The sequence below is a fragment of the Pan paniscus genome, chromosome 1 (assembly GCF_029289425.2).
Source record: "Pan paniscus chromosome 1, NHGRI_mPanPan1-v2.0_pri, whole genome shotgun sequence".
Taxonomy (NCBI): domain Eukaryota; kingdom Metazoa; phylum Chordata; class Mammalia; order Primates; family Hominidae; genus Pan; species Pan paniscus.
Window position 1 is genome coordinate 148528690 of NC_073249.2, and position 22689 is coordinate 148551378.

Genomic DNA, 22689 nt, shown 5'->3' on the forward strand with positions numbered 1-22689 from the left:
TTATTTAACCTCTCAAATCCTCAGTTCCATTATTTTTAAAACACAGTTTATACATTATCTACACATCAGATTCCATGGTTAAATGAAGCATTTGTATAGTGCCAAACTCATAACAAGTCCACAGTAAATTTTATTATATTTCTTTGTTTTTTATCATTAAGAAAAGTCTGCGTATCAGCCTACTTTGAAATTTATCATTTATAAAAAGAAAAAATAAGTTTAAGAATATAAAAAATCCATTTAAGATAAATGAAAGTTAGATTGAGTGGCTTCAACATACATCCAATGGAAGTTTCAGAAGATAATATGGTGAATGGCAGAAAGGCATTAATTAGAAAAACCTTGTTTCAACATTTTTGAGATTTGAAGGAAGACATGAGTCTTTACACTAAAAAGGCACACACATGTCATCTCTGTGACTATCTATGTCCAAATTTTTTTCTTCCTACAAGGATACCAATAAGATTGGATTAGGACCCGCCCTAATCCAGTATGACCTCATCTTCACCTGATTATATCTGTGAAGACCCTATTTCCAAATAAGGTCACATTCAGCTACCAGGGGTTAAGACTTCAATATATCTTTTAGTGAAACATAACTAACCCCTAACACCTCTTTCTCTATTTACATCGTCAAGGTGAATGTCACAGCATGAAAAATGCAAATAGCAAAGAAAGGGTTGTTAAGTAATTGAGCTTAGGGGGATCACACATATATCATAAGTGTATACAGTTAGCCTGTCTACTCCCTAGACCATGAGCTACTAAAGGGTAGAGACTGTAAGAATTAGGGTGGAGAACTAATGGGAATTAATGAATCCCAACAGGACAACTGCCCCCAACTTTTTAGAAAATTAGTCAAGCTGGAGCTCTAGTCTAGCCATTTTGTCTTATCTGAATACAGACTTTTTCCCCCAAGCACCTAAGTCATCCGACGGGGCTGTGATCCCATACCACCAGAATAGATAGTGACAATCATAATTCCAATTATAATCATTATTTTCTGAATGTTTACTGTGTGCCAAGCAATTACATTTTATATTATCGACATTGTTTCATTCAATAATCACAAGTTATCCTTAGCCCTCAACTTGTAATGACTCGTATCCATTCCATCCAGCAGAAAAACGGGAAGAAAATGTCCAGTTTGCTCTTGTTTTTCCTTCCCATACACAGTGATATTGTCATCTTCTGTCCCCACTTCCCCCACAGACACAATGCTGCCTGCAAATGGGGAATAACCAAGAGAGATGTGCCATGTTCCATCCAGCCTTCCCCATTGAGTGCTCTTAGGAGGCCAATATGAAGAAGCCATGACCTTCCTCAGTCATTATGGATGCAGTTTTTAAAACGGAGGGCACCAAAGCAGGTGGTTTTTTGGTTCAAAAACTAAGTTTAATGAAAGGATTAAACAGATTAAATGCTAAAGCCATGGTAACAAAATTTATAAACAGAAACTAAGATTGTTTCAGGCTGCAGTTAATCCAAGTATTTCAGAATAAAAATTTATTATATTGAGTTATTTTTCCAAACTTGTCATACTTGTTATGCTTACCATATTTGCAAGGCTTGGCTTCTACTGGTCACCTTTTCAAATGACTGTGTTTACAGAATCAGCAACAAAAAGCTAAAGTTTATCTTGTCACCCAGAGACCTGGGCAGACTGGGCTGGTTCCAGGGACAGGTTTTGAATAGTTTACTAAGAGTTTCCTACCCAATGTGACCAGTCACATTTGCCATACATGCAGCTTGCCTTTTTATCAGGTGAAGGCAGCAGGCTTAAGGAATGCTTTTCAATGCACTTGTGTAGTGGCAAAACTGAAAAGTTTATTAAGTTGCAATCTCAGTTTTGAAAAGGTAAGCTAGGCAAACTATTCATCTGTCAGTAGCATTCGCAGCTGAGTAATTGCCCTATTCTTAAATACTTGTTTCTCCAGTTCTGAGGAGCTCTGTAAAATCCTGTATCATGTTGAGCTGAAACCTCTTATCTTATAAAGTCATTCTTTTGGACCTAATTTTACATTCACCATAAAATAGCTCTTCAAATGTTTGAAAACAACTCTCACATGTCCTCTAAGTCTTCTCTTTTCATGTGTCTTCAGCCATCATCCTATGGCATGGCTCCCCCATCCTGGTCATTTCTCTCTTCTTGTGCACCAATTTATCTTTTCGAGTGTTAATACTTGGCACCACAATGCTTCATGGACAATTTAACTGAAGTTAAGTAAAGAATGACTACTATTTCCCTAATTCTGGACATGATAATCTTACTATTGCAACAACCAGCAGAGCTAGTTTTCATGGTGACCATATGTTGATTCACATTAAAGTTACTGACATTTTCTAAATAAGTTTTAGATGAGCTTCTAAGTCATATTTTTTCAATTTAATAGTTGTGTGATTTATTTGGAGAAAAGTAAAACATACTTATTTGCAACAGACTTCATCTTTAGTAGTAGATCTTGCCTATAGTTTTACATTGTTTCACACTTATATTCCTACTACTTACCTAATACAAATTCAATAAGTATCAAACATCTATTCAGAGGTCATTGTTAAATTTGAAGAGCTTAAAACTAGTGGAAGAATTTTTCCACTATTTCTCATAGGCTCAAAATAATCTATTTATAGATAATTTTGGTATACTCTGTCAAATAGTTACACATTCATCTAATTACAAAGATCCAACTCACATCTCTCCAGCATTTCTGTAAGCATGTAGTGAGAAACACACCATATGCAGCATTTCTCTATTCTAGAGTTCAATGAAAGACAGCATTAAGAAAAGCCTAATGTGAGCTGTTTTCAGTGAATACACAGTGTTTCCTAGAGATTACACCAACTGTCCTTTAAATAATACATTCAGAAATTTTTCTGAGATTGAAACCAAGCTCAAATTTGGTTGGCTTATCAGTCTATCACCTGCAAAATCTCCCTGTGACCCCTTTTGAAAATCAAAACCACATTTGTTCATTCCCATTCTTCATGCTGTAGTTCTTTCATGACTGTTAAAAGAAAACTGAAATCAAGGTTTTATTTTTCTATTTCCTTTGCTGGTTGCCTCAGAATTCTAGGACCTAATACAACAAGGCAAAACAACTAGAAGTCACTTAACCAGTTCCTTCATGCTTCTTGAAATTTGATATTCTCTGTATACTTTATATTTCTAGTCCAAAGTGCACTTGCCTTGACAAAAATATTAAAAACAAAGACAGTTGAGAAACTCTGCTGTATTCGTCTGTTTTCACACTGCTAATGAAGACATACCCAAACTGGGTAATTTATAAAGGAAAGAGGCTTGATTGACTCACAGTTCCACATGGCTGGGGAGGCCTCACAATGATGGCAGAAGGTAAATGAGGAGCAAATTCACACCTTACATGTCAGTAGGCAAGAGAGCTTATGTAGAGGAACTCCCCTTCCTAAAACTATCTGATCTTGTGAGACTTATTCACTAGCAGGAGAACAGCACAAGAAAGACCTGCCCCATAATTCAACTACTTCCCACTGGGTCCCTCCCATGACACGTGGGGATTATGGGAGCTACAATTTAAGACAGAATTTGGGTGAGGACACAGCCAAACCATATAATCTGCCTTCTCTACTACCCAGAAACATTACGCTTCTATAGAAAAATATTCGTCAAAAAAAGAGAGGGAGGCAAGGCTTTCTAAGCATGGCACTAAAGGCAGAAATCATAAAGAAAAAAACTGCATACTTAAAAAATGTAAACTTCTATACATCAGAAAATACCACATAAACAAAATTTTCAAGTAAATGGAAATCTTTGAAAAATATTTGTAAATACATTTATACATATTTTAGAGCCTCATTTATAAACAGTCCTTGAAAAAGCAGTTAGAAAATACAGACACAACATTAGAAAGAGGAGTAAAGTTCAAGGTAATTGAAGTAAAGAAAGAAGAAACAAATAAACCCGTTAAAAAAAAAAAAAAAAGTCTATCTTGGCCGGGCGCGGTGGCTCACGCCTGTAATCCCAGCACTTTGGGAGGCCAAGGCAGGCGGATCACGAGGTCAGGAGATCGAGACCATCCTGGCTAACACGGTGAAACCCCATCTCTACTAAAAATACAAAAAATTAGCTGGGCGTAGTGGCGGGCGCCTGTAGTCCCAGCTACTCCAGAGACTGAGGCAGGAGAATGGCATGAACCCGGGAGGCAGAGCTTGCAGTGAGCCGAGATCGCGCCACTGCACTCCAGCCTGGGCGACAGAGCAAGACTCCGTCTCAAAAAAAAAAAAAAAAAAAAAAAAAAAAAAAAAAAAAAAGTCTATATTTATTAACTATAAAAGAAATTTAAATTTAATAAAAATATTTTATATTTAACAAACTAGGAAAGTGTTTTGTTTTGTTAAATGCACAATACTTTGTTGAAAGTCCAAGACCAAGGAAAACTGACATTCTCCTATACACTGCTATAAATTGAGCTCTAAGAAATAAAACCTTATACTAAGTGTTTTATGTGCATTACCTTATTTAATGTGTCTTCAAACATTCACTTCTTCTATGGCTAAAATTTATATTCTGAGCCAAGAATTCTGGTTCATGAAGATCTGCTAAGATGACACAGTCACTTTGTCATGCATTTCTTATTATTACCGTTTCATTAACCAGGTCAATTCTCATACCTACTGGGAAATGAAACCTGTCAGCAACACAAGTTAAACATTCTTTGTTAGAGGCTCTTGAGTTAGCCTAAGAAGACTTGCAGCATATGTCTTGACAGTTGAAGTACTCATGACTGTTAAAATCCAACCTCATGTCAATCTTATATTTTGAATTAGCACGTTAATCACTTTTTTCTCTCTGTTCACATAGCCTCTTAATATGATCTCAAAATGGTAGTTCTAAGGTTCTCTCATTTTTATCCAAATTATAATTTTTAACAGCGTCAACCTTACAGCAGATTTTCACATAGCTACTTTACATATAGGATAACTCATCTTTCATCTTTAGCAAATCTGTGTCTTTTCTAACATAGATTCTTAATTTTAGGTTCTAACCCACTGGGTACCATTTTCTCCTTTTTATTACTATGCAGTATAATGTCAACATACTTATGTAGCTGACTATTTTATGAATACCTTCTTACCAATTATTTTTCTTACATGAATTACTATAAACAACTCCCACTGATGTTTTTATTTCTATAATAAAGTGTTTCATAGCTCTACTTGGATGATTTCTCTCTCCCGTTCCATACGCATCTTGAATTGTCCTTAGAATGAAGGAAATCAATCAGGAAAAAAAAGCCAAAAGACAGAAAGTTTGAGGAGACAGATAAGATTCAAAAGTCAAAACCAAGGTGCAGGTGAGTGAAAATTTTTGTGCCAAGTTAAAAGAAGTAAAGAAACTCTGTAGTATTAGAATAATTAAATGAGTAAAATGTTTCCCATGGAATATTAATCAAGACCTTCCAAATAAGAGGCAGGAACTAGGTTCTACATGAAACATGAAGCAGACCTCACAAATAAGGAATAGGGGAAACAATCCTTCAACATTCCAAGATGGAAGTAGCGGGTCATAGTAGCCAGTAATTTTCTACCAAAAAATACAGAAGCCAGAAGCCGCTGGAAGTAGATAATATGGCTAACAAAGTAGTATATTGTCTTATCAGGATGGGTATCTATCTGAAAAATATCAGAGAAATAATACTAACTTTCTATAATATTTCACCAAATACTTTTACATCAGTATATTACTTAATCTCTCAAAAACTAGGTAAGGCATGTTGTATTATCATGTAGATAAGAAAACTCTCCTGAAGTTGTTAGGTTCCTAAGGCTAAGTGCTAAAGCTAGAACTCTAAGCCAAGTCTAGCTAAACTAAATCCCATGTTTATGCTATTGTATAACTATACCGAACTGCCCTTTAAGAAAAATCAATATTGATAAATAGGTAATGTTTTTAAGACAGAGTTTTGCTCTTGTTGCCCAGGCTGGAGTGCAATGACACGATCTCGGCTCACTGCAACCTCCGCCTCCCAGGTTCAAACCATTCTCCTGCCTCAGCCTTCGAAGTAGCTGGGATTACAGGCATGCGCCACCACACCTGGCTAATTTTGTATTTTTAGTAGAAATGGGGTTTCACCATGTTGGTCAAGCTGGTTTCGAACTCCTGACCTCAGGTCATCCACCTGCCTCAGCCTCCCAAAGTGCTAGGATTATAGGCATGAGCCACCGTGCCCAGCCTAATAAGTGATTTTTTAAATCTAGTCTCAAATTTCTCACCAGGCACCTCTGCCACATAATTCGTCGGTTGTATGTGTACAAGCAATACAGTCAGAATAAAAAGCTGGCTCAATAAAGGGGGTAGGTTTTGTATACATGATGTTTTTTATCTTCATTTTTTACTAAACAAATCAGTTCTTTTGATAAGATAATTAACCCCTCATTTGTTTTCTTGCTGAAGTTTTTGGCTGACATTTTCAACATTCATCCTAAATATTGGAGCCTTTGGATAACCTGAGCTAAGCAGTTTTACTGTGAGTCTTTACTGTGGACTAAATCTATTGTGTAGATAACAGACACACTTGTACTTGTATACTTAGAGTACCATCCCAAGATATCACATTGAGTAGGACCATGAAAAACATATAATTCAGAGTTTACTTTTAAGCTCATTCAAGAAATAATTAAATAAAGTACAGTTTATCCTAGAATAAGTGACATTGGTTTTAAAACTAGTACCGTATTCTTCACTAATTTCAAACAAGGGCCAGATTGTTTCTTTGGACTGTTGATTTTTTGTTTAAGTCTGAAAGGGAAAAAGTATTGTGTTTCAGGGCTGTGCTAAACTAAAATTGTTTTTATACAATAATTCAGCAAGCAGTTTATGCTGTAACATATGCTGTAACACCTCAGAGCACCTTGTAGAGAAAGAACTCTCACTCCAGTGTTGAATGGGAAGTTGAAAATGAAGATTTCTGGTCCCACTGAGCCTGCTGGGGCAGCAGAAGAGAGCCATGCCCTGCTTTACAAGCACTTGCCTTTTCCTACCAATGTGTTCTGAGATTTTCAGCAGAGCACAGCTTTCTGGAACCTATATTCAAAACCCTAAATCTTTGTGGAGAAGTCCAGGCTTCAAACAAAATTTCTAATACTGTTGAGCTGAAGAGAAGCTGTTTCTAATCTAGTATATTTCACAAACAACATTCCTTTTATGTGGTGCTGATGAAGTGCCAAATTCTGTACTTCAGAGTACTGTTTTTGTGATGTACAAGACCAGAGTTTATGGAGGGGAGACTCCGTTTACTTTTGCTATCATTAAGGATATTTGCCTTAACTAAATGATCTAAAATTCCTCATTCCTCTAGCAGCTTTCTGGTCACTCTGCTTTACCCCACCTCCAATGTAATATAGGGAAAAGAGTTGGACTGGAAATCAGGAGTGCTGAATTCAGGTACCTGTTCTTCCATTGAGTAGCTGTGTGACCTTGGAAGTCACTAACTTCTCCGTACCTCTTTTTCTTCCAGTGTAAACTAAGAGGTCACACTAGACCCATGGCTTTCAAGTGGTTGTCTTTAAACTATAGAGATCATTGGCTGTGGAAACAGCAAAAACATTGTCTGCAAAAATAAGAATTAGAGGATAAACAAGAACAAGAAGAAGAAAAAGGGAAGAGGAAGGAGGAAAAGAGGAAGACGGGGAGAAGGAAAACAGTAAGAAAAAAGGAAAAGGAGGAGGATGAGAAAAAAGAATGAGGAGAAGGGCAAGAAAGGGGGAGGAGGTAGAGAAGAAGAAGGAGGGCAAAAAAAGGAGGAGGAGGAGAAAGGGGAGGGGAGGGAGAAGAGGAGGAAGAGGGAAAGGAGGAAGAAGGGGAGGAAGAGGGCAAGAAAGAAGAAAAAGCAGGAAGGGAGGAGGAGGAAGAGGAGAGGAAAAGGAGGGCAAGAAAGAAGAAAAAGGAGGAGGAGGAGAAGGAGGAGGGAAGGAGGAAGAAGAAAAGGAAGAGAAAGGCAAAGAAGAGGAGGAGCAGGAAAAACTTATGCCACCAAAGGGACCTATCTATTGCTGTTACTTTTCTTATAAATTGAGGTTCTTTATAAAGTTCTAAGTAAGATTTTATTTGGGACTATAAGAAGGTAGTTCTGCTACTGAAGGGTGGAAAATTGCTAGACACAATGATTTCTGAAGATCTGTATAGCTTCAAAATTCAATGAATCATCATGACAGCTAACTTTAGTTACCTTTTACTTAGTATCTCCTATGTGCTGGACACTAGACTAAGTCCTTTTTATCCATTATTTAAGCTAATCCTTATGGCAACTCTGCAAGGTATATATTTATTACTTTATTTGTCTTTCCCATGGCTTGCAACTCATAAGGAGCCAGAGTTTACACCATGATCTATAAGATTGAAAGCCCATGTTTTTTTTCTTCTTACTATAGAATTCCATTAAGTGAAATTAAAATTATCCTTTTTTTTTTTTGAGGTGGAGTTTGGTTCTGTCACCCAGGTTGGAGTGCAGTGGCCCTGCAATCTCAGCTCACTGCAGTGTCTGTCTCCCAGGTTCAAGCTATTCTCCTGCCTCAGCCTCCCAAGTAGCTGGGATTACAGGCACTCACCACCACACCCGGCTAATTTTTGTATTTTTAGTAGAGACGGGGTTTCACCATGTTGGCCAGGCTGGTCTCAAACTCCTGACCTCAGGCTATGTACCCGCCTCGGCCTCCCAAAGTGCTGGGATTACAGGGATCAGCTACCGCACCCAGCCAAAATTATCTTTAAGAAAATTACTTAGAGTATTAACAGGGTGTGATAGGCAGAATAATGGCCCCTAAGGATGTCCATATTCTAATCCCCGGAACCTGTAAAAGGAGGCTTAAGTTGTGTAACCTTATACTGTGATTAAGAATCCTGAGATGGGGTTGTCAGGCAGGCTCAATGTAAACACAGTGTCCTTGTGAGGAAAGAGGGGGCGCAGAGAGTCAGAGAAGGGGATGTAATGATGAAAGCACGAAACCAGAGTGATGCAGCATGAGAAAGACTCCACCTGCCATTGCTGCTTGAAGGTGGAAGAATAGGACCATGAGCCAAGGAATGAGGGCAGCCTCTAGAAGCTGGAAAGGGCAAGGAAGCAGAATCTCCCCTACAGCTTCCAGAAAGAATGCAACTCTGCCAATACCTTGATTTTTAGTGGTGAGACCAGTTTGGACTTCTGACCTCCAAAACTGTAATATAATAAATTTGTATTGTTCAACCCACTAAGTGATATAGTTTGGGTATTTGTCCCTTCCAAATCTCATGTTGAAATGTGATCCCCAATCTTGAAGGTGGGAACTAGTAGGAGGTGTTTGGGTCATGGAGACAGATCTTTCGTGAATAGGTTAATGCAAAAGTGAGTCTGTTTTTCACGAGAGCTGATTGTTGAAAAGAGCCTGGCACCTCCTTCCCCTCTCTTGCTTCTTCTCTCACCATGCGATGCCTGCCCTCCTTCTCCTTCCACCATGAATGGGAGCTTCCTAAGGCCCCCCACCACATGCTGGTGCCATACTTCTTATACAGCCTGCAGAACTATATGCCAAATAAAGCTCTTTTCTTTATAAATTTCTCAGTCTCAGGTATTCCTTTATAGCAACATAAATGGAATAAGACACTAAGTTTGGAGTAATTTGTTACCACAGCAATGGGAAACTAATACACAAGGTAATGTTGAGTAGTTGTCTGTAATTTTCTTTAAAGGACTTCAGCATAGACAGCGTGGTGTCACATTTATTAGGTTGAGTTACAAGCCAGGTACAATCAGGAATTTGTGTTCCAGAAGAAGTCAGCTAGTTGTATGCCGTTAAGCTCACACTCCAGAGGTTGCTATTGCAAGTGCTTCTGTTACCAGTATCACTGATCATCAGTAGATACTTTATTAATTAGCATAAATCTTATCCAAAAATGGGGTTTTATTGGTGAAATCAATGCCTTATTAGCAACATGAATGTTATAATAGAAATGCATTCCCATGTGATGAATTTAAAGTATTCAAGACATGTGGATTGGCTAAGATATTTGGGAGGCATTACTACCCTTGCATGAGCAAAGTGCAAGAATCTAGTGAGATTTTTAGCCCCAACCCTTCAAGATAGGGTTTGTGGCTTGACCTGTAAATGTTCCTGGCTCCAGTTGTTGAAGGATCTCTGGTTGCCTGATATCAACTGTGAGAGAACAGTCTTGCCTCTAAAATGTCATTGGGCCTTCCTTCAGAGAATCATTCTTGCATTGTCAGAGCACCAAAAATATCAGAAACCTGAATTTCATCAGTACAGGATCTATGAAGTATTTTGTGCCCGCTAGCACAAATACCTATTTGAGTGGTCCAGTTTGGTTTAAGACATGTTTCATTACGACATGATAGTAAGGCTCTAGGGAAATAGTTAACTCTTACCCACCTGAAAATTTTCAGCAGCTATTATGAATTATTCAAGAAAAAAAAAGTGTAATTAAATTAGCCTACCTCAGTTTGCAACAGTAGTCAATTTACAGGAGCCACATAACTTTGGAAAATGTAAAACTGAGCCTTCCTCTTCATTTGCAGAAATAAAGATGTGTTCTATTACTAATGAGATCTGCAACGGTAACTGTTGAAGTCTATTGTTTATTAACACCAAATAAATTTCTCGATTTTCTTTCACTAATTTATACATGAGGTGTTTTAGTGAAAGAAAAATGAAACAGATCCTCTTCATAGACCAAACTCCTCTTAAAGTGTCCCCCAAGCTATCATTATGACTGTTTGGGATATAATCTTCTATTATAGGCAGTGGTGAGACCATCAGCCTTTGTCAATAATCTCAGTGAAAAATTATTGTTTGGTTTAAAGTATGATACTCAAAAAGCCAAAAACAAAATGTCAACAAGCCCACAGGTGGTAAGAGAAGGGGAGCAGCTAAGAGCTAAGATTTCAGAAAATGTGGCACATGTGAAGTTCTGCCAAATTTCAAAGAACCACTTGTTCTACCAACCTCACACACTCCTGAGAAGAAAACTCAGAAAGCAAATACAAGTGGGATAAAGTATACTTGACAGAGCCTTAACCCATGAGAGAGCATACTGATATTTAAGGCAGATGAAAGTAGAGCAGATGATGGAGAACATGAAAAAATCGGATTTTTCACACACATGAAAACCACTCTAACAAATGTTTGATTGAAACACACCGTCTCAATTCTCCATTCTCTGCAATATTTCAAGGGGAAGTTTCCAGGCAAAATGCCTCAGGATGGCTACCAATAGACCATATGGAAATGATGAACAGAGTATCTGTTTGCTTCCACACACATAAGCCAGTCTAAATGATTTGATTAACTTTCACAGATTTCTCAGTCAAAAAGAGAAACTGTGGAATCACTTGTTTGTTTGTTTTGCTTCATAGAATGTTAGGCTAAAAAGAACTTTAAAATGTATCTATTCTAGCTCTTTTATTTTATTAAGACATTAATGTGCCCAAGTTTGCATAGCCAGTTAGTGGCAGAATAAAGTGATCATTCTACACCACCGTGGTTCTATTGTATCTATTTGATATATTTGTACTATTTGGATGTTTTCTATTTATTAATTTACATGAAACTGATAGTGCAAATATGACTTCTTTCTTAATTTGTTGACTTTGAATAAATAATAAATGCTATTTTCATTCCTGGGACATTCTTTTGCTCCTATTCAAATAATACATGCAACATGCTCTTCCAAACTTGCCTGCCCTTGACTATGATTTTTCATCTGCCTGAAATATCATTGGCCCAATTCTCTGCATGACCAATTGCCTTCCTCACGAAGACCCAGGTCACTTAGCCCTTCTGTAAAGCCTTCCTTGGGTAGTTCCAGGAAGAGTCAGTCAATTGTACTCCTTCTGCCCTCTCTTTATGTTCTGCACAGCCCCTCTTAGCAGTCCTCATGCATGGTGGCAAACATCTTTATGCATTGATGTCTCCCACTAGATTATAAACTCCCTGAAGTCTGGAATTGTTGCTAAGAACCTTGAGATGGGAAGACTATCCTGGGTTATCTGGGCGGGCCCAATGTGATCACAAAGGCCCTCAAATTGAGAAGAACAAAGCAGAAGGGTCAGAACAAGAGAAACGCATCAGAAGAAAGACTCCACCAGCTGGCTTTGAAGATGGAGGAATGGAGCCATGACCCAAGGAATGTGATGGCCTCTAGAAGCTGGAATTGCAATAAAATGGATTCTCCCCTAGTGTCTTCAGGAGGATCGCAACTCCGCTCACACCTTGATTTTAGCTCTCTAAGACCTATTTCAGATTTTGGACCCCAGAACTATAAGATAACAAATTTGTATTGCTTAAGCCTCTAAGTTTGTAGTAATTTGTTACAATAGTACTAGAAGATTATAGTGAGAATCTAGGCATGTGAATATAATCATGTGTATAGGTACTTCCAAAACTGAATAAAGGCAGCCGGCACTTTTTGAATGACCACATTTCACAAGTCACTAAGATATTTTCAGTCTTTTATTTTTGACACATAAATTCATTAAGTTCAACCCAATTTCACTTATGGAAATGTTTCTAATTTCCATAATGAAGGTTAGTTTATAAAAAATAATATATTGTCAATGATTTCAGATATAACTAAGCAATGACCAGGCACTCCACTGCTAAATTTTTGCAGACATATCAAAGGGAAAAAATTTTAGGAATAAAATTGGTGTAAAGATTGGTTAGTAAAAGGAGCAACATACAAAATCATACTTTATTATTAATGATATATATTTTATTCTATTAAGAAACTATGCTCCCATGAGAATTATTCTGATATGATAATTTTCATAGGTATTTCCCACAATCATTTATATATAACAAGTATAATAGAGAAAACCCAAACTTCAGTAACGGTGAAGTTACTGAATATATTTCTGCTTTTCTGGCCACTGTTGTAGAAATGATCTCCAAAACTTTTTGAGAGTATATAATCATCCTGTTAAAATGGCAGGTGGTTATTTTTTTAATTTACAAATGCACACATGACTTGTTGACCTTCAAGGAGAAATTTTTGGCCTTGGGCCCCCAACCCAAGTACAAAATTATATGTGATTGTGAATAATAAGAATAATTGAGTCCTGATGGCAAATGTTCATCCATCACTCTCTGGAACTAAATGAGTCAATAATGGTAATTACTTTGATTTCCAGGCATTGGATCCCAACATCCAGTTATGTTCATCAAAAAACAGAAAATTCATACTCAACCCTCATCTTCTAAATATGTCAAAAGCCACTAATATTTCATATTTAAGTATTACATACCAGCCAATAGCATTGTATTGGTCAGCTCAGGCTGTTGTAAGAAAATACCATGAACTGGGTGACTTGAACATAGAAATTTATTTTCTTACAGCCCTGAAAGCTGCAAGGCCCACCAATATTAGGGTCTGGCCCTGTTCAGTTGCTGATGAGGGCTCTCTTTCTACTCTTTATCAGAGCATTCAAGACCCTTTACAGTTTGGGACCCACCTACTTTTCCAGCATTTTCACCCATTTTTCTTTACCTCCTAACTTCTAGACAAACAAAACTTCCCATTATATCTCTCAGATAAATCACACCATTTCACACTTCAGTGTCCCTGCACATGACATTCCATATTTATGCATTCCCTGCCTAGCAAATCCTGTCATCCTTTTAGACTTGACCTAATGGGACATCCTCGAGAAGTAATGTCCAGTATCCCTAATAATCAAGTCCCTTCTCTGAGATTCCATGAGTTTTTGCTAATATACTATTATAATATCACATTGAATTATAATTATTCTTCTATATATTGCCTTTATGAAATGCAGAGGTTTTCATATTTGTGCTGGGCTCCTTTTCACTGAGGCTGAATGCCAAATAAATATTTTACATCTTCCTTCTAGTTTGTGGAAAATAAATAGGGTATGTAATGGAATGCCCTAGTGAACACAAGCCAAGCCAAAGATTAAATTCCTGGGGTTTTGTTGTTTCCTTTTCTCTTATTTTGCAAGGGACATACCAGTTACAACTATATATATATATGTATATATACATTGATACTCTGTGTGTGTGTGTGTGTGTGTGTGTGTGTGTGTGTGTGTGTGTGTGTGTGTGTGTGTGAAGTAAATTACATATAGGTCAAAAAGTCACCTTGAAATCACTGAAGGTAGCTTCCTTTGACAGGCAGCCATAGATGAAATAAAATAGCCCAGTAATATGGTGGAAGGAGTATTAGTTTCCAAGGACTACTATAACAACTTACCACAAACATGGTATCTTAAAAACAACAGAAATGTATTCTGTCAAAGTTCTAGAGGCCAGAAGTCTGAAATCAGCTTTGCTGAGTCAAAATCAAGGTTATGGCTGAGCAGCACTGCCTCAGGAATCTCTGAGAAAGAATTTGGATTTTGACTTCTCCAGCTTCTGGTGGCTCTGGCATTCCTTGAGTGTGGCCACATCACTTCAATATCCTTCTCTGTGGATACATTGCCTTCTCCTCTGTGTGTGTCTTTTAAATCTTCCTTTGTTGTCCTCTTACATGGATGCATGTGATGGCATTTAAAGTCCTTCTGGATAATTCAGGATATTATTTTCTTGTCAAGATCATTAATCACATCTAGAAAGACCCTTTTTCCCTACATGGCAAAATTTACAGGGTCCAGGGATTAGAATCTTATATCTTTGAATGTCACTATTCAGCATAATATAGGATGTTTTAAAAAATTCCTCTTTAACAAAGAAAAGTACGAATAGGTGTCATCACCAAAAGCGGCAGAGAAGGAACTCCAATATTCCATTCCTCCACAAAATCAAAGGATGTCATTTTTTGAATCACTTTGGAACTCTAGAATCTAATAAACAATGCACAACATCCGGTGAAATGCTTAATGAAGAAAGAAGCTGCTACATTTCAGTATTTAAGGAAATGTCTCAAATCACTAGCTGACAGAACAGATTTCAATGGCCACACACAAAAAAGAATACAGCTGTAATAAACTTACAAAAACGATAAAGCTCTTAAAAGAAAACTTAGGAGGAAATCTTTAGTACCTTGAATTTAGTAATGGTTTCTTAGATATAGCACCAAAAGCATGCACAACAAAAGAAAAAAATAAATTAGACTTTGTCAAAATGTGAAACTTTTTTCATCACAGAATGAGAGAAAATATTCAAAATTATATAGCTAATAAAAGTCTAATATCTAGAATATATAAAGAACTCTTACAAGTCAATGACAAAAAGTTTAAAAAATCCAATTAAAAATTGGGCCAAGGACATGAATAGATATTTCTCAAAAAAAGACATTAATAGCCAAAAAGTACATTTAAGGTGCTCAACATCATTAGTTACTAAGCAAATGCAAAACAAAATTTCCATGAAATGCCACTTTAGACCCACTGGGATGATACTATCATTTTTTAAAAAATGGAAAATAACAAGTTTTGACAAAGATGTGGAAAAATCGGAACCCTTATATTGCTGCTGGGAATGTAAAATGGTGCAACCACTGTGGAAAATAGTTTGTGGTTCCTCAAAAAAATTAAACATAAAGTTACTATAAGAGCCAACCATTCCACTTCTAGGTATACACCCAAAAGAACTGAAAACAGGTATTCAGACAAAACTTGCACCCAAATGTTCACAGCAGCACTATTCACAGTGACCAAAAGATGTGACTAACCCATATGTCCATCAACTGTTGATGTATTGATACATGCTATAACATGAATGAATCTTGAAAACTCTATACTAAGTAAAAGAAGCCAGATGCAAAAGAACACATATTGTATCATTGCACTTATATGAAATATCCAGAATAGAGAAATTCATAGACAGAGGAATCAGCTTAGTGGTATCCAGAGGGGGTAGGAAAGTGGGAAATGGAGTGACTGCTTATTGGGTATGGGGTCTCCTTTGAGGGGGAGGAAAATATTCTGGAACTAGATAGTGATAACTGTTGTAACATTGTGAATGTACTAAATGCCAGTGAATCGAACCCTTTAAAATGGTTAAATGGTAACTAATGCATGTTATGTGAAAGTTAATTTCATAAGAATAAAAGTAGACAATTTTTTAAAATTAGAAAATTTGCCTCATCCCTTAGGAACCTGATGCTGAAAGAGACAGGGAGGCCAATGGTTTTGGATCCATAAAGGGCTAGTTTTTAAAACCAGTCCTAGCCCAGCACTCCAGGACTGGCTTGCCCCCTAGGATGTGACTGAATTTGAACTGAAAAACTAACAGGCAGGGCCCTGGGCAGATGCCTGATAGAGCATGAAGGTTCCACAATGAAATATAGTATTAATACTAAGGGCATATCTTTTCTCACTAGCCTCCATCCAACATTTATGGAAGCAACTGAAGTGAAGGATCTAATCATCTTAGCCATGTGCTCCTGGTCCAAACTTTATAAGTAGCTTTAGAAGAAGTCTTCCTTGGCTCAGTGCTGGTGGAGAGATCAACTGCCACCACCATCCTGAGTAGCTTTGCGTCTTCCATGGGAGAGAGTTATCCACTGCCCTGTTTCTGAGCTGGCCAAAAAGTGGTGCCCAGTGGCCCACTCTAACCTTTAAAGCCTTCTTGTTTTTGTCCCCATAACACTGGGGATGTGGGAAACCCATCCTCCAAACGATCAACTACAGCTGGATGAATGTTCTAGCACTTGTGGCTGACTCCACAGTAGGCCAGGATTCCCCAAGACCAGTTTCTGCTCAGCTACTACCAATCCCTCTGCCTAAAGCTACACGTTAAAATTTAAAAGAGCAAGACTCAGTTTCTCCTTCAAGATACTCAAAAAGTCAAGGGCTTCTTGAATTTTTTGATTGCATCTTCTTTCCAGTGTGTGAGGTAGTCAAATTTTTGCACTTTGGAAATTGAAAGACATTGTTATGCTTAGACTGTATAGTGACACCAAGTGACAGGAAAGTAGTCAAAGTCTTTTTCTGCTATCAGTTCTCCAACTGGTTGAGCCTGCTGCTTTGTGTAAGTATGTATCTTTCTTTTTGCAGAAGCTGTTTATGAGAATATCACATCTTGTGTGAATAGCTTTATGACATTTACAGTCACGAAGGTCAAATAGCCCTAATGTTAACCACAGCTATAGTTAACAGAAACTCAGGAGTGGGTAAGATAAGCCAGCCTTCAGTGCCCTTTCCAAACAGTCATCAGTTCTGTAAAAATTAGTATAAGCAGTAACTTCTCCCCACAAAACATAAAGAAAATACTGCAGCAAAGGATAAAGAAATGGTTCAGAATGCGCTTGCCCACACTCATCCACCAGGGAAATCCAGCTGAGAAGATTAGAAGCCATACTCTCCTGAACTCAGAAAGATGCCCACACTGCTACTCAAATTGCTTCTCCTAGTGCTTCCCTTCCCTGGAGCAATCTAAGTGTGTTTTGTTTTATTTTGTTTTTCTTTGCTATGTTGTTCTTGGTGGTGGTGGTGGTAGCAGCAATAAAAAGTAAGTGTAAAGGTAATTTGACAATAATTTTGACCCTTTTCTCTGGATCTAATAAGAGGACTAAAACATTATTTCTCAAAGATCGGAACATGGAGCACATACATAAGAATTACCTGGAATTCTTGCTAATACTGTAGATTCCAGGGCTCTCTCTCATCCCTATTAGACAGATCTCTGTATATCAGACTCAAATCAGCACATTTCCTACTTCACATATTAAATTCTAAAATTTGAAGCTAAGGCAGAAAGCATAAAATACATACTCAAAGACAGTTTTTTGTATCCTGAGACCTTGCTGAAGTTGCTTATCAACTTAAGGAGATTTTGGGCTGAGACGATGGGGTTTTCTAAATATACAATCATGACATCTGCAAACAGGGACAATTTGACTTCCTCTTTTCCTAATTGAATATCTTTTATTTCTTTCTCCTGCCTGATTGCCCTGGCCAGAACTTCCAACACTATGTTGAATAGGAGTGGTGAGAGAGGGCATCCCTGTCTTGTGCCAGTTTTCAAAGGGAATGCTTCCAGTTTTTGCCCATTCAGTATGATATTGGCTGTGGGTTTGTCATAAATAGGTCTTATTATTTTGAGATACATCCCATCAATACCTAATTTATTGAGAGTTTTTGGCATGAAGTGCTGTTGAATTTTGTCTGAGGTCTTTTCTGCATCTATTGAGATAATCATGTGGTTTTTGTCTTTGGCTCTGTTTATATGATGGATTACGTCTATTGATTTGCGTATGTTGAACCAGCCTTGCATCCCAGGGATGAAACCCACTTGATCATGGTGGATAAGCTTTTTGATGTGCTGCTGGATTCGGTTTGCCAGTATTTTATTGAGGATTTTTGCATCGATGTTCCTCAGGGACAATGGTCTAAATTTCTCTTTTTTTGTTGTGTCTCTGCCAGGCTTTGGTATCAGGATGATGCTGGCCTCATAGAATGAGTTAGGGAGGATTCCCTCTTTTTCTATTGTTTGGAATAGTTTCAGAAGGAATGGCACCAGCTCCTCTTTGTACCTCTGGTAGAATTCGGCTCTGAATCTGTCTGGTTCTGGGCTTTTTTTGGTTGGTAGGTTATTAATTATTGCCTCAATTTCAGAACCTGTTATTGGTCTGTTCAGGGATTCAACTTCTTCCTGGTTTAGTCTTGGGAGGGTGTGTGTGTCCAGGAATTTATCCATTTCTTCTAGATTTTCTAGTTTGTTTGTGTAGAGGTGTTTATAATATTCTCTGATCATAGTTTGTATTTCTGTGGGATTGGTGGTGATATCCCCTTTATCATTTTTTATTGCATCTATTTGATTCTTCTCTCTTTTCTTCTTTATTAGTCTTGCTAGCAGTCTATCAATTTTGTTGATCTTTTCAAAAAACCAGCTCCTGGATTCATTAAAAATTAATTTAAGATGGATTAAAGACTTAAATGTTAGACCTAAAGCCATAAAAATCCTAGAAGAACACCTAGGCAATACCATTCAGGACATATGCATGGGCAAGGACTTCATGTCTAAAACGCTGAAAGCAATGGCAACAAAAGCCAAAACTGACAAATGGAATCTAATTAAACTAAAGAGCTTCTGCACAGCAAAAGGAACTACCATCAGAGTGAACAGGCAACCTACAGAATGGGGGAAAATGTTTGCAATCTACTCATCTGACAAAAGGCTAATATCCAGAATCTACAAAGAACCCAAACACATTTACAAGAAAAAAACAAACAACCCCATCAAAAATTCGGTGAAGTATATGAACAGACACTTCTCAAAAGAAGACATTTATGTAGCCAACAGACACATTGAAAAAAATGCTATCATCACTGGCCATCAGAGAAATGCAAATCAAAACCACAATGAGATACCATCTCATACCAGTTATAATGGCGATCATTAAAAAGTCAGGAAACAACAGGTCTTGGAGAGGATGTGGAGAAATAGGAACACTTTTACACTGTTGGTGGTACTGTAAACTAGTTCAACCATTGTGGAAGTCAGTGTGGCAATTCCTCAAAGATCTAGAACTAGAAATACCATTTGACCCAGCAATCCCATTACTGGGTATATACCCAAAGGATTATAAATCATGCTACTATAAAGACACATGCACACGTGTGTTTATTGCGGCACTATTCACAATAGCAAAGACTTGGAACCAACCCAAATGTCCATTAATGATAGACTGGATTAGGAAAATATGGCACATATACACTATGGAATACTATGCAGCCATAAAAAGGATGATTTCATGTCCTTTGTAGGGACATGGATGAAGCTGGAAACCATCATTCTCAGCAAACTATCGTAGGGACAAAAAACCAGACACCGCATGTTCTCACTCATAGGTGGGAATTGAACAATGAGAACACATAGATGCAGGAAGGGGAACATCACACACCAGGGCCTGTTGTGGAGTTGGGGGAGGGAAAAGGGATAGCATTAGGAGATATACCTAATGCAAATGATGAGTTACTGGGTGCAGCACACCAACATAGCACATGTATACATATGTAACAAACCTGCACATTGTGCGCATGTACCCTAGAACTTAAAATACAATAATAAAAAAAAAAGACAGTTTTTTTCTGTCTCCCAAACCATCTCTCTAACCCACTGGGGTATAAATTTCTACAGAGCAGGGATCATGTATTTATTATTCAACTACCACTCATTCATCAATCCATGATCCAGTGTTCTTTTGCTAAGCACCTATTATTGTGCTTAACAATCTATCAATCATTGTATTAGATGCAGATTAGATAAAGCAGAATGTTCTCCCTTGAAGAGGTAACAGGAAAAAATCCAAAATAAAAGAGGAATAAAATTAAAACAAACACAAAATGAATAAATAAATAAAGCAGAATGGACATAACAGACATTCATTAAATGTTTGCTGAATAAATAAACAGAATGAATGAATGAACAACCTGAAGGAATACTTTACCTTATTGGTAAGAATCTTAAAAACATGTTTTCCTCCTCTTCTATTGAGAAACCAACACATTATTAATCTTCTGGTCAACCATTTATTTTATTAGGCATCATTCCAAATCATTATGCTGAATAAAAACAGTAATTGCATAAGAACATATATCACAAATCTCATCAATGTTTCATTCTAAATGCTTATGTGAAAATGAGCATTGCTGCCATTTTTGAAATCAGTTAATATTCTATACATTTTATATATAGATAATACTAACTAGCAATGTTCTTTATATTATGAAAGGTAAATGTCACTCACCCAGAGATCTTTAACTAGTATATGTGGACCAAAGACAGCTCATACTTTTCCAAAAGCCATCACACTGGGAAGCACTGCCCTCCTCCCCATCCTACTCCCATTGAGAACCACATGTCCCTGGCTTAAATTTAATGAAAAATACTATCCTTTCATATATGTTGTTTATCTTAGCTAATATCTGAGCTCCTAGGAAGTTCCATGTGAATTGATACATTTAAGTGGAGCAGAGCATTTGAAGGAAATCTGTGGCAAATCCTTCCATAACAAAGAATATTAGTATTGATTTAATGCTTAGTATTTGCCAGATATTAAGCTAAATGCTTTAAATACATTATCTCATTGAATGCTCCGAACATCTCCATGAGGTAAATAATATTAGTAAATCCCATTTATTGCTGGGTAAATTTAGGCAAAGAAACATTAGATAACTCACCCAAAAGCCCAGCTAGAAAAGAACAAAAGAAGCCAAAATTTAAACTTATATCTGTCTACTCTTGAGTCATAGCTCTTAACCATTAGGGTGTTTTCATAACTGATTTCTCTAAGTGAAGCATATGCTATTAATCATTATCTATGTTTTACTAAACAGCTAAATAAATCTTTAAATATTAAATATGCTAGGCATAGAGTATATGCTAATTAAATTTTACTATCTTTTACCAGGCACGGTGGCACATGCCTGTAGTTCCAGCTACTTGAGAAGTTGAGGCAGGAGGATCACTTGAGGCCAGGAGTTCAAGTCCAGTCCGGGCATAACAGTAAGATTCTATCTCTTAAAAAATAAATACATAAATAAATTGCAGTGGTCTGGTAAACATAAAAATGAAAAATAATTGTGATGGAGGAGACCACTTTATAATAATTTTTATTAAGCCATCTCAAAGACATATTACTTAATCACTGCAATAACTTTCTCATAAACGGTCATGGTTTTGTCACCACAATTACAGGAAATTTTGCTATATGAGGAAAAGACCCAATTAGCACAACTGCCTTTCTGGGTGCTTCAGGCCCAATAAGCTTATTACACATTATTCCTCAGTTATTTCAACCCAGATAGCTACTCGCTTCTAAAAGAAACTCCAAATGTTACATTGTCATCTACAATCTAGACACCCATTTCTTAGGTGATTTACTGTTTGATCTTCTGGGAAAGTTTTACATTATTAGCACCAAAGAATAGCATCAATTTCTATGAAGGAAATTCACAGTAAATAAAGCCTTGTTGCAGAGAACAACTCTAATCTACCAAATAATGATGTTCCTTGATGATCATCATTTTTTGTTGTTGTTTTGTTTTGTTTTGTTTTTTGTTTTGTTTTGTTTTTTGACAAAGTCTCGCCCTGTTGCCCAGGCTGGAGTGCAATGGTGCAATCTCAGCTCACTACAACATCCACCTCCCAGGTTCAAGTGATTCTCCTGCCTCAGCCTCCCAAGTAGCTGGGATTACAGGTGCCCGCCACCAAGCCTGGCTAATTTTTTGTATCTTTAGTAGAGACTGGGTTTCACCATGTTGGCCAGACTGGTCTCGAACTCCTGACCTCGCTATCTGCTTGTCTCAGCCTCCCAAAGTGCTGGGATTACAGGCGTGAGTCACTGTGCCTGGCCCTTGATTACTATCTTGAAAAATGTTTAGGGCATGACCATCTTCCCACTGTTATCCAAAAAAATTTTCTGAGATGAGTCCTCTCCACCATCAGATTATGACTTCTCAAAAAAGTATAGACAAATCTTCCTTTATTCATTCACTTTACAGCTACTGACTGAGCATGCACAATGTGCCAGGCACTGTATTAGGTGCTGAGGATATAGCGGTGAATAAGATAGACATACATACTACTTATATTTCCAGAGAATCTGCCCATCTGAACAAGGTCACCTAGGTAAGTAACTTCACCCAAGCTATCCAAGTGACAGCTCTATGCTTTTTGAAGGGTTTCTCCCACAAGGTTTTTAATAATAAATTCATGGGTGCTATTATCTGAACAAACTATCCACCCCAAAACTTGACT